Source organism: Pantherophis guttatus, chromosome 9 (genome assembly GCF_059756535.1).
Source record: "Pantherophis guttatus breed Tessera chromosome 9, ASM5975653v1, whole genome shotgun sequence".
Taxonomy (NCBI): domain Eukaryota; kingdom Metazoa; phylum Chordata; class Lepidosauria; order Squamata; family Colubridae; genus Pantherophis; species Pantherophis guttatus.
In genome coordinates, this window is record NC_142071.1 from 18704542 (window position 1) to 18717962 (window position 13421).

The 13421-nt window shown below is 36.5% G+C and overlaps 1 long non-coding RNA gene across 2 annotated transcripts in view; it reads left to right on the forward strand.

Annotated features, from left to right (window-relative positions):
* LOC117668190 (uncharacterized) overlaps positions 1-13106 on the forward strand; it is a 36781-nt gene extending 23675 nt beyond the window's left edge. Inside the window, exons 3-4 of one of the 2 annotated variants that reach the window (XR_015729368.1) lie at positions 7120-7219; positions 11561-13106. This is a non-coding gene — a long non-coding RNA (uncharacterized LOC117668190). The remainder of the gene's footprint in view (positions 1-7119; positions 7220-11560) is intronic. The other variant, XR_015729369.1, reaches the window with a different exon arrangement.
* The last annotated feature ends 315 nt before the right edge of the window (positions 13107-13421 follow it).

The following is a 13421-nucleotide window of genomic DNA, read 5'->3' on the forward strand; positions in this document are numbered from 1 at the left end:
GCAACTCTTGCTTTGAAATGAGATTGAAGAATTTGGTGGAACATTGACAGAATTGATGAAGATAATCATGAGCTGATATCAAAGTCAGTATTACAACTCACACAGACTTGACTTTCAGAGCAAGTTGCAGATGGATGTAAGTTCTCTGGATAATGAAGATGGTGCTATAAATACTCCAAAATTACAATTAAAATATTATGACCAAGAATCAGCATTAGCCTAGTGCATTACGTTCTGTGCCTCTATACCTGAATGCTTGATTAAGACACTATGAAAACTTTTTTAATCAACTGGAAAAAACGCTAAAATTGGACTCACCCACAGATATTCTGCTCCTATTGGTAAGGCTCCAGTTCTGTTAGGACCCTTCTTCCCCCCTCTGTATGTATATTATGAAGACATGTATATCGTTTCCAAAGGCATGGGAGGCTTTCTTGGGCCAAACATATGCCTTGAGATTGCCAAATTAAAAGATAAAAGACGATCCCAGGCAGAAAAGGAGCATAATTTGGGAAGATTCTCTTTTTCCTATTCCACATTCTGCTGCTTTTCCTCTCCAAATGGTGGCCATCACCATGAGATGGTTCCTATCTTGTTTGCTTCAGAAAAGGATTATAGGGTTTACTATTTATATAGCGTGTCTTATATGCTCTCCGAGCTTAGTTGTTTTCTTGCACATATTTCATGAACATTGATGACATTACCTAGCTTCAGTTATGAAACGTTTGCAAGAAAACAACCATGCTCAGAGAGCACCAAGGACCCTACAATTCAGCCTTCAGCTACAAATATTCTCCTTATCGTAGTACTTAATAAGTGGCAAAGACTTCACATTTCAGTTACTGACACTGAGCCTCTTCTAGACTATTTCTGAGTTCTATACGTGGCTTGTGTACCAGTGATTGAGAACAAATGACTTAGAACAAAACCTGTGAATTTTCTTCTGGATATTCATATATAAAGCAATAATAAAAGACAGATGCCTTTCAACAATTCTGTCCTTTTCCTGAAACTATTCCAAGTGCTTCCAAGGATCCTGCTACCATGTGTACAGGGAGTCCTCAAAGTACGACCAAAACTGAAGCCACAATTTGCATTGCAAAACAAGCCCGTTGTTAAGTGAGTCACACCCAATTTTAAGACCTTTTTTGCCACAATTGATAAGTGAACCATGCAGTCATTAAGAGAATCTGGTTTCCCCATTGACTTTCTTTGTTGGAAGGTTACAAATGGAGATCAAATGATCCTAAGAAGCTGCAACCATTGTAAATACATGTCGGTTGCCTAGCAGCAGGAGCTGGATCACGTAACCAAGGGACTCTGCCACGGTTGGAATAGCAATGGCAATAGCACTTAGATTTATATGCTGCTTCCTAGTGATTTGCACAGGAGTCAACCAACCAAGCACAACTCCAGTTGTGTGGATGGTGGACACATCTGTGTGAGTGTGCGAAAATCCATTTGTCTGAGTAGAGGATGCATTACCTGCTGCTGTAGAAATGGAGTAAGCTATGACCCCTACAACAGCCAATAGAATACATGTTCTTGTACAGGAATAGAAAGCTTAAGTGCAAAGCCCAAGAGAAGGAATGAAAACCCCTCACTCTTAATTCCAGGTGGTCAGCTGCCTAGAATCACACATGCTTGTGATTCTGCTTCATCAATAAATGGACCCTCTTGCTTCCGGTTTGCTGTTCGTCGCTGCCAGATGTTCCTTTGGGATCGTCAGCTTCCACTGCCTGTCAGAGCCGCCTTCACAACGGAATGGCGGCTCGAAAAAACTCCGTTTCCACGAGGAAACGGAGATAGAGCCGGCAGGGGTGGGTAGAACTCTCTGCGGAGTCCCAAAAGTTTTTCCTTTACTTTTGGGATGGAGCGGATGAGATGCCCCGTATCCCCAGCCGCTGCTCCGGGCTTTGGGAGACCTCTGCTAATGCAGAGCCAGGCGTCAAAAGCAAGCCTGCAAATTTAACAGACTACTCAAAGAAAATGTGAGCTGGATCTGTAATACTGAACCGCAAGTATTTTACTGATTTTTTAAAAATTACTTAAGAGAGAGGAGGAAAAGAAAGAGGAAAAAAAGCCTTTTAAAATGGCGTCGGCTGGAGGAGAGGCTGAAAGGGAAAGTCCTTCCGTTTTCTATTACTACAATGTAGCGGAATAAATACCACTGGCTACATTTGTAGACAAAACTTCGCTCCTGTGTCTTTTTCTCTCTTTTTTTCCCTTGGAGACTTGATATTGTTGTTGATTGGAAAGAAGTCTTTTTTTTTTCTTGCTTTTTTTTTAACAAAGCCTGCCTGGGCGGAAACATGGCACTGAGACTCATAAAGTCAGATAAACAAGAAGGGGGGAGATTCCCCCACCAACAACTTAAAGGAACAAGTCTTAACTCTTCAGTCTCAGAAACCTGATTTTAATATAATAGAATTTTTTATAGAGGAGATTGAAAGAAGGGAGGAGATTGTGAATCAGCAACTTGAAAAATTTAAGCAGGAAATTAAAGAATTGGTGAAATCTAAGTTTGATTTTTTGGAGAAAAAATTCTCAAAAGTGGCTAATGGTTTTACAGAATTTATGATACAGTTGGACACAAATACTAATTTACTAGAGTCTAAAATGAAAGAAAGTCAAGATAAATTGGACAATAGAATTCAAAAAATTGAAAATGATTTGACAAACACTCAGGATAATAGCTTAGAAGAAAAACCTAAAATGGATGCTGATCAAAAGTATGGTAATGCAGAAAATCTGCAACAGAAGATTGAAAAAGAGATTTTAATGGTACAATATAATTTCACAGAATATGCGATAAGATTAAGAGGTTTGCAGGAAAATAATAGAGATGATTTAAGGAAAATATCTTCTGAAATTCTAGCTGGGATTCTAAAGGTTCAACCTGACGAAGTGTTTTGGAGGATTGACAGAGTTTATCGAATAAACTCCTGGATTGCCAAGCAAAGGCAATTGCCTAGAGATGTGGTGATTTATTTTACAGATAAGGAAATTAGGAATAATATCGTTCAAAATTCCTTCAATTCTAATTTGCAATTGTATGGAAGAAAGATTTGGATTTACAAAGAACTCCCACCTAAGATATTGATGGAAAGGAAGAAATTTGGTTTTCTGGTGAATGAGTTAAAAAAGAGAAATATCCCATTCAGGTGGGACGCCCCAGTTGGTATTATATTTAGATACCAAGGAGAAAGATATCAGTTAAATACTGTTGAAAGAGCGGAAGAATTTTATCAAAATAGGTTGAAAATGAACTTAACATCTTCAGGTATAATACAGGATAAGCAGAAGGAGCTGGAAATAAAGGTAAAATATCGAATTACAGAGACTGTACCAGATGAATTGCCTTTGGATTTATTGGATACCCCAGCTGGACTATCTACAAATTTGAGAGAAGTGGCATCTAACCTTAATGTGATGACTTATCAAGGCAAGGATAAGCATGGAAACCAATTAGGGGATATACAAGGGATAAAAAAGAAACATGAGATACAAAAACAAAACCAACAAGACCAATCTACAAAGCAGAATAAAAACCGACCAGATGATACACAATTTGTAGAAAGGAAACCAGGATGGAAACCAAACCCACAAAAAGAAAAGAAAAAAAGAAATAGGTGGCATAAAAATAGAAATTTCTAAATCAGGCAACAGTGAAGCCAGTGACTTTAAAATATGAATGATTATGTGTAAACACAGAAGAGGCGACGTATTGGTTAATATCATCCTGAGGATTGTGGCAGATCTCTGCATGGCCATAATCTGGGGACGTGAAACGAGCCTTAAACTGATGGATCTGAATTATCCACTTTGGAATTTCTTTTTGTGTTGATAAACATATTATATTATCTTGAATCACAAGGCAAGAGAATTATGCTGGGGCATGCAGAAGATCGGGTTGTTACCCACTACGATGATGGGAATTAATAATCCTGATGAAACCCACAATTATTACTATATGGAATATAATTATAATGTCACTCGGGTGGTTGTTTTTACTTTTATACATATAGGAAGATATTTACTACTGATGGGGGCAGATATGATTGAAGATCCTGAATAAACTGTTGCACCAGCAAGCTATGTTACCCGATTATGGATGTTGGTTCTACCAATCCAGTGGAAAGACCTCAAAGAAGATACTATATGGATTATAAATTTAAAGTCATTGTCTTTTCTTTTTTTTTTATTTAGATATAATGGAAAATATAGACATATATTTTTAAGTAGTGTGGGCAGTGAATCAAAGATATTAAGAAATGTTGTGTATGGTAATTTTGCATGATAGTGGGTGAATAAGCTAGTTAGTAGATTGATTAGTCTAAGAAAAGGGATTTTTAAGTGATATATTTAGGGGAGTGGAGGAAATGGATAGAGTGGAATAAATAAATGGAATAAATGTTAAACTAGATTTTATGGGGAAGGCCGCTTTGAAATGTTATAGTAATATATATAGAAGATTAAATGTTAAAGTAGGACTTATCGTATAGTTTTAAAGTGGAGAAGTTATTCTATAATGTTATAGTATAATGTCTTTTTTTTCCTTTCTTTTCTCTTTTCTGAAATGTATGGATAAAGGGGGATGTTATAATATTAATAATATTTTTAGTAAGTAAAAGTCAATATTTAGAGGAGGGAGTAAGTAATCTGTTATGAATTAGGTTTTTTTTTTGTTATGAAGAAGTCTCAGGGGGGATGGGTGGGGAGGGGGGGTTAGGGGGGGAGGGAGAGGGGGGAAAAAGGGGGGGGAATTTGTATTTGAAAACTTTTTCAATAAAAAAAAAATTAATAAATGGACCCTCTTTCCAATCAGCCTCCAGTCTCCAGTTTGTCTCCAGTGCCTTTCTCCTGGTTTGGAACTGAATCAAATGGATATTTCTTCCAACATCCAGATGTTCACCTGGAACCCAAAAAAAATTGTGTGGCATGCCTTATGCCTTCCTATGATTTAGAAAGTTGACTTTCCTTTTACAGATGTGAATGCTTTCTGCTATCATGATGGCCCTTTATTGTTGGAGTGTGGTTGAGGTTTATCAAGAACAGGGGGGAATCCAAAAAATTCCCAGAAAATACCATGATTCCTTCTCTATTTGGACAAAGCAAACATATCATAATAGGTTTCTTGGGGACAGTGATGACCTTCTTCTGATGATCCAGTTGATGCAAATGATTTCTGATAGGCTAGACAACAAATTGATCTCATGTTCAAAAGTTTATTGGAGTCATTAGATATCAGACAGATAGATAAACAAATATTTGTAATTTGCATTTTGCAGATGTCAATTTATTATTTATAGGCAAATCTATATTAAATATTTGATGGCTAGAAATGTGGCAAGTTTTGTCTTTCGTTCCACAATTTGGTTTAATTTAATCACACATACACACACACATAAATACATATATCTTCCTGATGAAAGACGAGAACCAGTGTTTAGAATAATGAACAAGCACAGACCGAAGGATCACACCTTTTGCAACTCATGCTTTTTCAATGGAACTAGAAAAACATCTACAATATTACAGCCATATCCAAAAGCAAGCCTTCACATCTTTACAACAATGGACTGATCTGATCATTTTCTGCAGCATAGTCTTTAGAAGCTTGGGGAAAGAAAAAACAATTGAAAAAAGAGAAAAGAAAAAATATGTGCTGAATTGGTGGTGATGTTGGAACAGCATGAATTGTTTTCTTATGGTGTGTTGCAGAGGTCATGATGCTCACAACATTTGCTTTCAAAAGTACCCACCTTTCTCATTACTTTAGTCAAATTACATTGTATTGGCTTAATGCATGCTTGCGAATATACACCTTGCTTTTTCCAACCAAGAAAATAGATTAGCACATCTACGGTACATCATTGGTTGACCAATAAACCCGGAGAAACTATCCAAGAAACCTCCTTTGAACAGCTTTCCCCTTTCTGGTACCCTCAAAATATTGGTATCCATTCCCAAATGGGATGGGAATTCTCAGAGTGGTAAAACAGAATGTGCAGAATTTGATAGCTAAAAGCTATAAACTGCATACTCCCTCTCTACTTTCTTCTCTATCCAGAGCATAGAAAACAAGAGGGGTGTAAATAAACTACTGTGTTTTTAATAGGAAAATGTATGTCATGTCCATTTTCTCTGGATAATATCAGATTTTAAGTAAAAATATACATACCTGCAGAAAATTTGACAATGTTACATGAGAAACCTGGTTTGGCAATACACGTTTTTGTCGGTTTCTCATTGAGACATTTTGAAGTATCCATTTCCAAATTTCTGCACACGATGCAGGTAAGACCTTCAGCTGTGGAAAAAAAGAAGAAGCAAAATCTAGGTTGTATAAATATGATTAATTTCTACAGCTCCAGAATTTCCTTACCTCTCAATTTCTCAATTGTTTAACTCAGTAGTTGGTTCCAATAGAAGTGAAGGCAAAATGGTGAAACTGAAACAATGAGAGGGAGACATGCATTTATTCAGTAGGACCAGCATATTTAAAGAATACTCAATGTTCAAGGTAAAAAATGGGAAGTTTAAAAACTTCTGATGAGGTTTGGCAGAACTAGAATAATCTGCAGTTGTTTTGAAATGGAGGATATGGCTGGAAAATAATAGATTTACAGTACTGTCATTGAGAACTGTTTACATTAGTGAAAAAGGTTTTTAAAAAATTGAAACATATCAAGATGATTAGGAAACTGAAGGCTAAAACATATGAGCACAATACCCAAAATTATACCCATTGTAGAAAGGGTATTGAAAGCTTTAACTTTGGCTACTCACCCAAGGCAAAGCAGAAAAGGATGGCAATCAAGAACCACAAAACCGTGCTCATATTTTCTTTCTTCCAGCTTTTCTTGCTTTGAAATAAGGTTGAAGGTCTTGATGGAACTTTCATTGGTATTGATGAAGATGATCCTGACCTGTTATTAAACTCAGTATTACAACTTACAAAGATGTACTGTATTTTCTGAGCAAGTCACAAATGGATGTACAGTATATTCTCTGGATAACAAAGGTAGTGTTATAAATGTTGCAAAATTACAATAAAAATCTTTTGACCAAGAATCAGCAATAGCCAGGTGCAGTATGTTCTGTCCCTTGTTGTAGGCTATACCTGAATGCTTGAGCAAGATATTAGGAAAAACATCTTAATCGACCGGAAAGTACAATGAAATTAGATTCACCCAAAGATATTTTATCAAGATTGGTAAGATTTAAGTTCTTTTTGTTTTTATCTTATACATCCAACAAACATTAAATCTATAGCGGTCTACATCACAACGCGAGAAGGAAATAAACTTGTCCCATTACATATATAGGGTAACCTACAAAAGTCTATTACATATACCAATTGACATGCTTATCCCATACCTCTATTTGTAGCTCGATTTGATTTCTTAATCGACCAGAAAGTACACTGAAATTAGATTCACCCAAAAATATTTTACCAAGATCGGTAAGATTTAAGTTTTGTTAGGACCCTTTTTTCCCAAGTTTTAGCTTGTTCACCCCAGGTTTTAGTAGTTATTTCACATCTATTGCTTCAAATTCTGAGCAGTTGAGGCTAGTTGTAGATGTATTTCTGCAGTCTAAGTGTTGAGCCCCTTTATTGTTATTATTTAACAATAAAGGGGCTCAACACCTAGACTTAGATCGATCCGTTATCTGAAACTCATAGAATATTGGCTGAGTCCTACACAATACAGAAGGGTGAAAAGGGACTTCAGCAGGATTTAAGGATGGCAGCACTAGGAATCAGATAACATTTCTTCAAGTTACAAATGTATTCATCGCTGCTTCAAGTATCAAGTATGTGTTCCCCTTGTTATACTTATCCGGTAAAATGCCCAACAAAAATATTTCTGGTTTTAAATCTATATGTTGCTTTATCATTTTTTCCAACCATGTATATATTTTTGTCCAAAAGGTTTTTGCTTTTGGACATATCCCCCACATATGATAATATGAACCCGGTATCTGTTGACATTTCCAACATTTAGCAGACATGTTCTTAAACACCTTTGCCAACCTTGTGGGTGAAAAATGGCATCTACAAAATATTTTATAAAGATTTTCTTTATATGCAGTTGACATTGTTAATTTATAATTCCTATCCCACAATTTCTGCCATTTATCTAACTCTATTGTATAACCAATTTTTTTAGCCCAGACTATCATTGTCTCCTTTACTTGCTCACCTTCCATCTTGATACTTAGTAGATAGAATAAGGGACGTGGTGGCTCAGTGGCTAAGATGCTGAGCTTGTCGATCGAAAGGTCGGCAGTTCAGCGATTTGAATCTCTAGTGCTGCGTAACTGGGTGAGCTCCCGTTACTTGTCCCAGCTTCTGCCAACCTAGCAGCTCGAAAGCACATAAAAAATACAAGTAGAAAAATAGGGACCACCTTTGGTGGGAAGGTAACAGCGTTCCATGTTAATTTTTCATCCATCCCTGTTAGTCTAATTCTGTTAATTCTTTATAAAAAACATACATTTTAGCATCTTTCTTATATTGAGATTATATCTGCACTTGTGGCAGATTTTATATCCTTAAAGGTATAACATTGCTTGATGCTGTCAGAATAAGTGAGAAAAAATACATTAAAAATACCTACTGTAAATACAAATCTATGCTTCTTATTTGTAAAATGTCACTTTAGTGCTGTCTATTTCTAATTAGTGAATTATTCACTAGTCCTGAAAGATTTTTACAGGCACCTGTATCAGATTACATTTCATTTGTACAGTACATATCCAACTTTTAGATCATGTTCCTAATTATTTAGGTGCATGGAGGAAGCATAGCACAACCTCCTTGAATCACGTACTCTAAACAAACAAAAAGATAATAAAAGTGCCCTTGAAATTCAAACCCCAATTTTTCAGATCAAAGCAATTAGATTTGACTCGACCATTAGAGTCAAATTCCTTTTGCAGAACAGGGTGAATTCTTCCATCCCTCATTTTCCTTTCATGTGTTTGCATGGACTGCATCCCAAAACAGGATGTGATTGTACAGATTCAGTCTATATTTGTAGAATGTTTTCAGTGCAAGAGAGCTGTATAGATATCCAGCTAAATGTCCTTTTCCCCCTCTACTATTTATATTAACATTGGAAGCGTTAAACGGAAAGTTTAGACAAGACTCAGAAATTAGAAAAGAAAATACAGATTATAGGCTTTTCACATTTATTCTAAAAGAAGCGCAAGAAACTGGACCCAAATTATTAAAATAAAAAAATAGAAGAATACAGTGAAGTTGTAGGATTGAAAATAAATAAAGAGAAAACTAACATATCAGTTAAAAATGTTACAAATAAAAAAAAAAGAATTGATGAAGGAGATAAATATTCAGATAGTCAAGAAAGTAAAATACTTAGGAATTCAATTAACAGCAAGATGTGCAACTATTAAAGAAGATAATTATACTAAGCTGTTGCAACATATTAAACTAGATCTGGAGAAATGGCAAAACTTGCACTTATCGATAGTAGGAAGAATAGCTACAATAAAAATGAATATCTTGCCAAGATTATTATTTTTGTTCCAAACAATTCCGATAAAGTTAGAAAAAAAATACTTTGAGGAGCTAAATAAAAGGATGTTAAAATATCTTTGGCAAGGGAAAAGAGATAGAATAAGACTGAAAATGCTACAAGACTCCAAAAACAAAGGGTTGGGTTGGCAGATTGGGAGTTATACTACGAAGCCTCTGCACTTACATGGGTGAAAGAATGGATAAATCTGAGGCATAAAAGTTTATTAATTTTGGAGGGATATGATCTTCAACTGGATTTATTCACTGGGGTGAATAAATATTTCCACAGACATTATGTTAGAAATGCTTTGTTGTTAGCATGGGGAAAAATCAAAGAAAAACATTATATGAAAATACCAGTCTGGCTTTCCACGATGGAGGCACTGATACATCTGAATGATGTTAATATGGAAAAAAATATAAGATATAAAGCAGTGGTGAAATCCAAATTTTTTTACTACCGGTTCTGTGGGCGTGGCTTAGTGAGCATGGTGTGGCTTGGTGGACATGGCAGGGGAAGGATATTGCAAAATCCTCATTCCCTCCCCACTCCTGAGGGAAGGATATTGCAAAATCTCCATTCCCACCCCACTCTGGGGCCAGCCAGAGGTGGTATTTGCTGGTTCTCCAACCTGCTCAAAATTTCTGCTACCGGTTCTCCAAAACCTGTCAGAACCTTCTGGCTTTCACCCCTGATATAAAGACATTTTGAATGAAAAAGGGGAACTTAAAGCTAAACAAGAGTTGAACAATCAAGGGATTGATTTCACATGGTGGCCACACAATCAAGAAATGAGAAAGATGTAAAAATGTATGGTTTTTATAGAGAACCAACAGAATTAGATCAGATATTATTAGGCACAGATGAAAAGCTAATAAAAAAATGTAGAACTATTTATTGAGTATTAAAATGGAAGAAGAACAACTGAAAGAAACAATGATAGTATGGGCCAAAATCTTTGGATATACTATAGAGTTAGATAAATGGCAGAAATTGTGGGACAGAAATTATAAATTAACGATGTCAGCTGTCTATAAGGGAAATTTATATAATATGTTTTATAGGTGGCACTTACCACCAGCAAGATTGGCAAAGGTGTTTGAAAACATGTGCTCCAAATGTTGGCAATGTAATCAGTTACCGGTTTTGTACTATCACATGCAGTGAACATGTCCAAAGGCAAAAAAATATTGGACAAAAATACATACCGGTAGGTGGTTAGAAAAAATGATAAAGAAACGTATTGATTTTAAACCAGAAATATTTTTGTTGGATATTTTATCAGAAGAATATAATAAAGGGAATTCATGTTTGATTTTACATGTGTTAACAGCAGCGAGAATTGTCTTTGCACAACAGTGGAAATGTGCAGAGATCCCTTCAGAGGAAAGTGTTATTAAAAAAATATTAGAATGCGCAGGGATGGACAGATTAACACTAAAAATAAAGGAGAAGGAAGAAACAGAATACTTCTTAACATGGGGTTCGTTTTATCAGTGGTTAACAAATAGAAACAGAGGTTAGAAACTAAAAAGATTAAGAGAATGATTAATTATACAATGAAGGTTTTTTAGTACGGTCAAGCTAATACTACTACTATTATGTGATTATTATTAATGATATGCATATTATGGTTATTATTATGTATACCTTCTTTTTGCTATTTAAAATTAATTGTACTCAGACAATACACTATTTATATAGATATTGAGTTTTTATGCTTACTAAAGAAAAATGTGTCCATAAAATATATAACCAAAAAAAAAAAAAGTGTACTGCTGAGGTAGGAAGAAAAAACAGAATTAGTAGTATAAGGAATCCAGTCTGAGCAGGGAGTTGGACTAGAAGATCTCCAAGGTGCCTTCCAACTCTGTTATTTCAACTGAACGTTTCGGTTTTCATCCCTGCTACCTTTCTAAGATAGCTGGTCATCTCAAAAGATCTGATAGAAAGATTCATGCAAAGAAGGACTATATCAACTTGACTTTATTTGTTATTGTTTTTTCTAGATATACTTTTGAACTGATATGGTAGGCATCCCATAATAAGGCAATATTGGACCAGGCTGTGTGAGCTGATCACAGCCTTGTAATCATATTCATCCAAACAAGATGAAAAGGAATGCCCTTCAGAAGCCAATCATAAACTCCTCCTCACCCATTGGAGGTGGGATGTACTGTAAATGGAGAGATGAGATAACTTATTGTGCATTGCTGGCATTAAAATAGAAAAGCTGACATGAAGAAACTTCTGTCTCTTGCGTTATTGGTGCTCTTCTTATCAAGACTTCCTCTTACATATGAATGTAAGTCTCTGAACCTAGTCAGCAGCAATTATTTTAGAATCCAGCATCTAGCATTTGTTTTGAAAACAAATCTACTCTTATGCAACTTGGAAAAGTCTTCTCTGAAGTGTGGGCGGGGGTGAAATGCTCCCGGTTCGGACCGGATCGCCCGATCTGGTAGTGATGGAGGCGGGTGGTTCAGAGAACCAGTAGCAAAAATCCCTGCCCCCCCCATGCCCAGCTGAGCCGCACAATCATCAGAGGCTTTTTTTTTTCTTTTCAAAACATTTTTTCTACAACCTCTTCAGCCAAAAAAATGCTTTTAAAAGTAAAAAAAAAAAGTCTCTGATGATCATGTGGCTCAGCTGGGATCGTCAAAGGTTTTTAAAAGAAAAAAAGCCTCTGCCGATCAGGCAACTCAGCTGGGATCGTCAGAGCCTTTTGAAAGCATTTTTTTACCTCTTTGCCAAAGAGGTTGTAGAAAAAATGGTTTTAAAAGTAAAAAAAAATGGCCATGCCCACCTAGTCACATTACCCCAACACCGCCAAGCCACGCCCACAAAACCGGTAGTAACAAATTTTAGATTTCACTACTGAGTGTGGGGTTGGGACATTGCCACTGTATCTGAGTGTGGGGTTGGGACATTGCCACTCCCTCACCGAACAATCAATGCTTCTAAGTGGAAAGATAGCTTTTTAGCATTATGTATCAAATACTTTGGTGAATAAAAGTCTGCTTCCCTAGCTTTCTAAGCCAGTTTCCTCTGTTCAAAGTCATCTAAAAAGATAATTTTACATGCATAAAGCAGGGGTGAAATGCTCTGGGTTCGGACTGGTTCAGCCGAAGCGATAGCAATGGCGGCCGGTGGTTCGGAGAACCGGTAGCAATGGCAGCATGAGGCTCCGCCCACCAGCCCAGTCGTCGTTACTTCCTTGTTTTAACTAGGAAGTGAGCTGTTTTTTACCTTCTGTGCATGTGCAGAAGGATTTGCACATGCGCAGAGGGTCCAAGCAAGCACGTGCCCTTCCAAATCAGTTGGGAAGGTAAGTAGATTTCACCCCTGGCATAAAGTCTGAATTAGGGCAGCTGAGATCTTTGAGGGATTCTCTACCCTGATGAACGCTTGATCAAAGCCCTCTCCTCAAGCTGGTTCCCAAAGCCACAGACCCCCCCCCCACTTGTTTCTAGGCATACTGCATACACCAAAGCCTTTTCCAGCTCAAGAGTATGTACAGGAAGAATGGGAAAAAAATTAAGATGCTCCCAAAAAGACAAATTAGAAATAATATAAGAATAATCTTGGATACTTTAGAATATTATGAAGCACATCCTGAAAAGCAGATGGCCTTGATATTTTTAGATGCACAAAAAGCCTTTGACAATGTAAATTGGTGATTTATGACACTCCAAATGGAAGAGATGGGCTTTGGTTCAATATATAGCTTCAATTGCTCCAGGCAATTGAAGCTATATATTCTAAGCAGACGGCAAAGGTAATGATAAATGGAGAATTGACTGATTCTATTGAGATAGAAAAAGGTACTAGACAAGGATGCCCATTGTCCCCATTGTTGTTTATACTGAT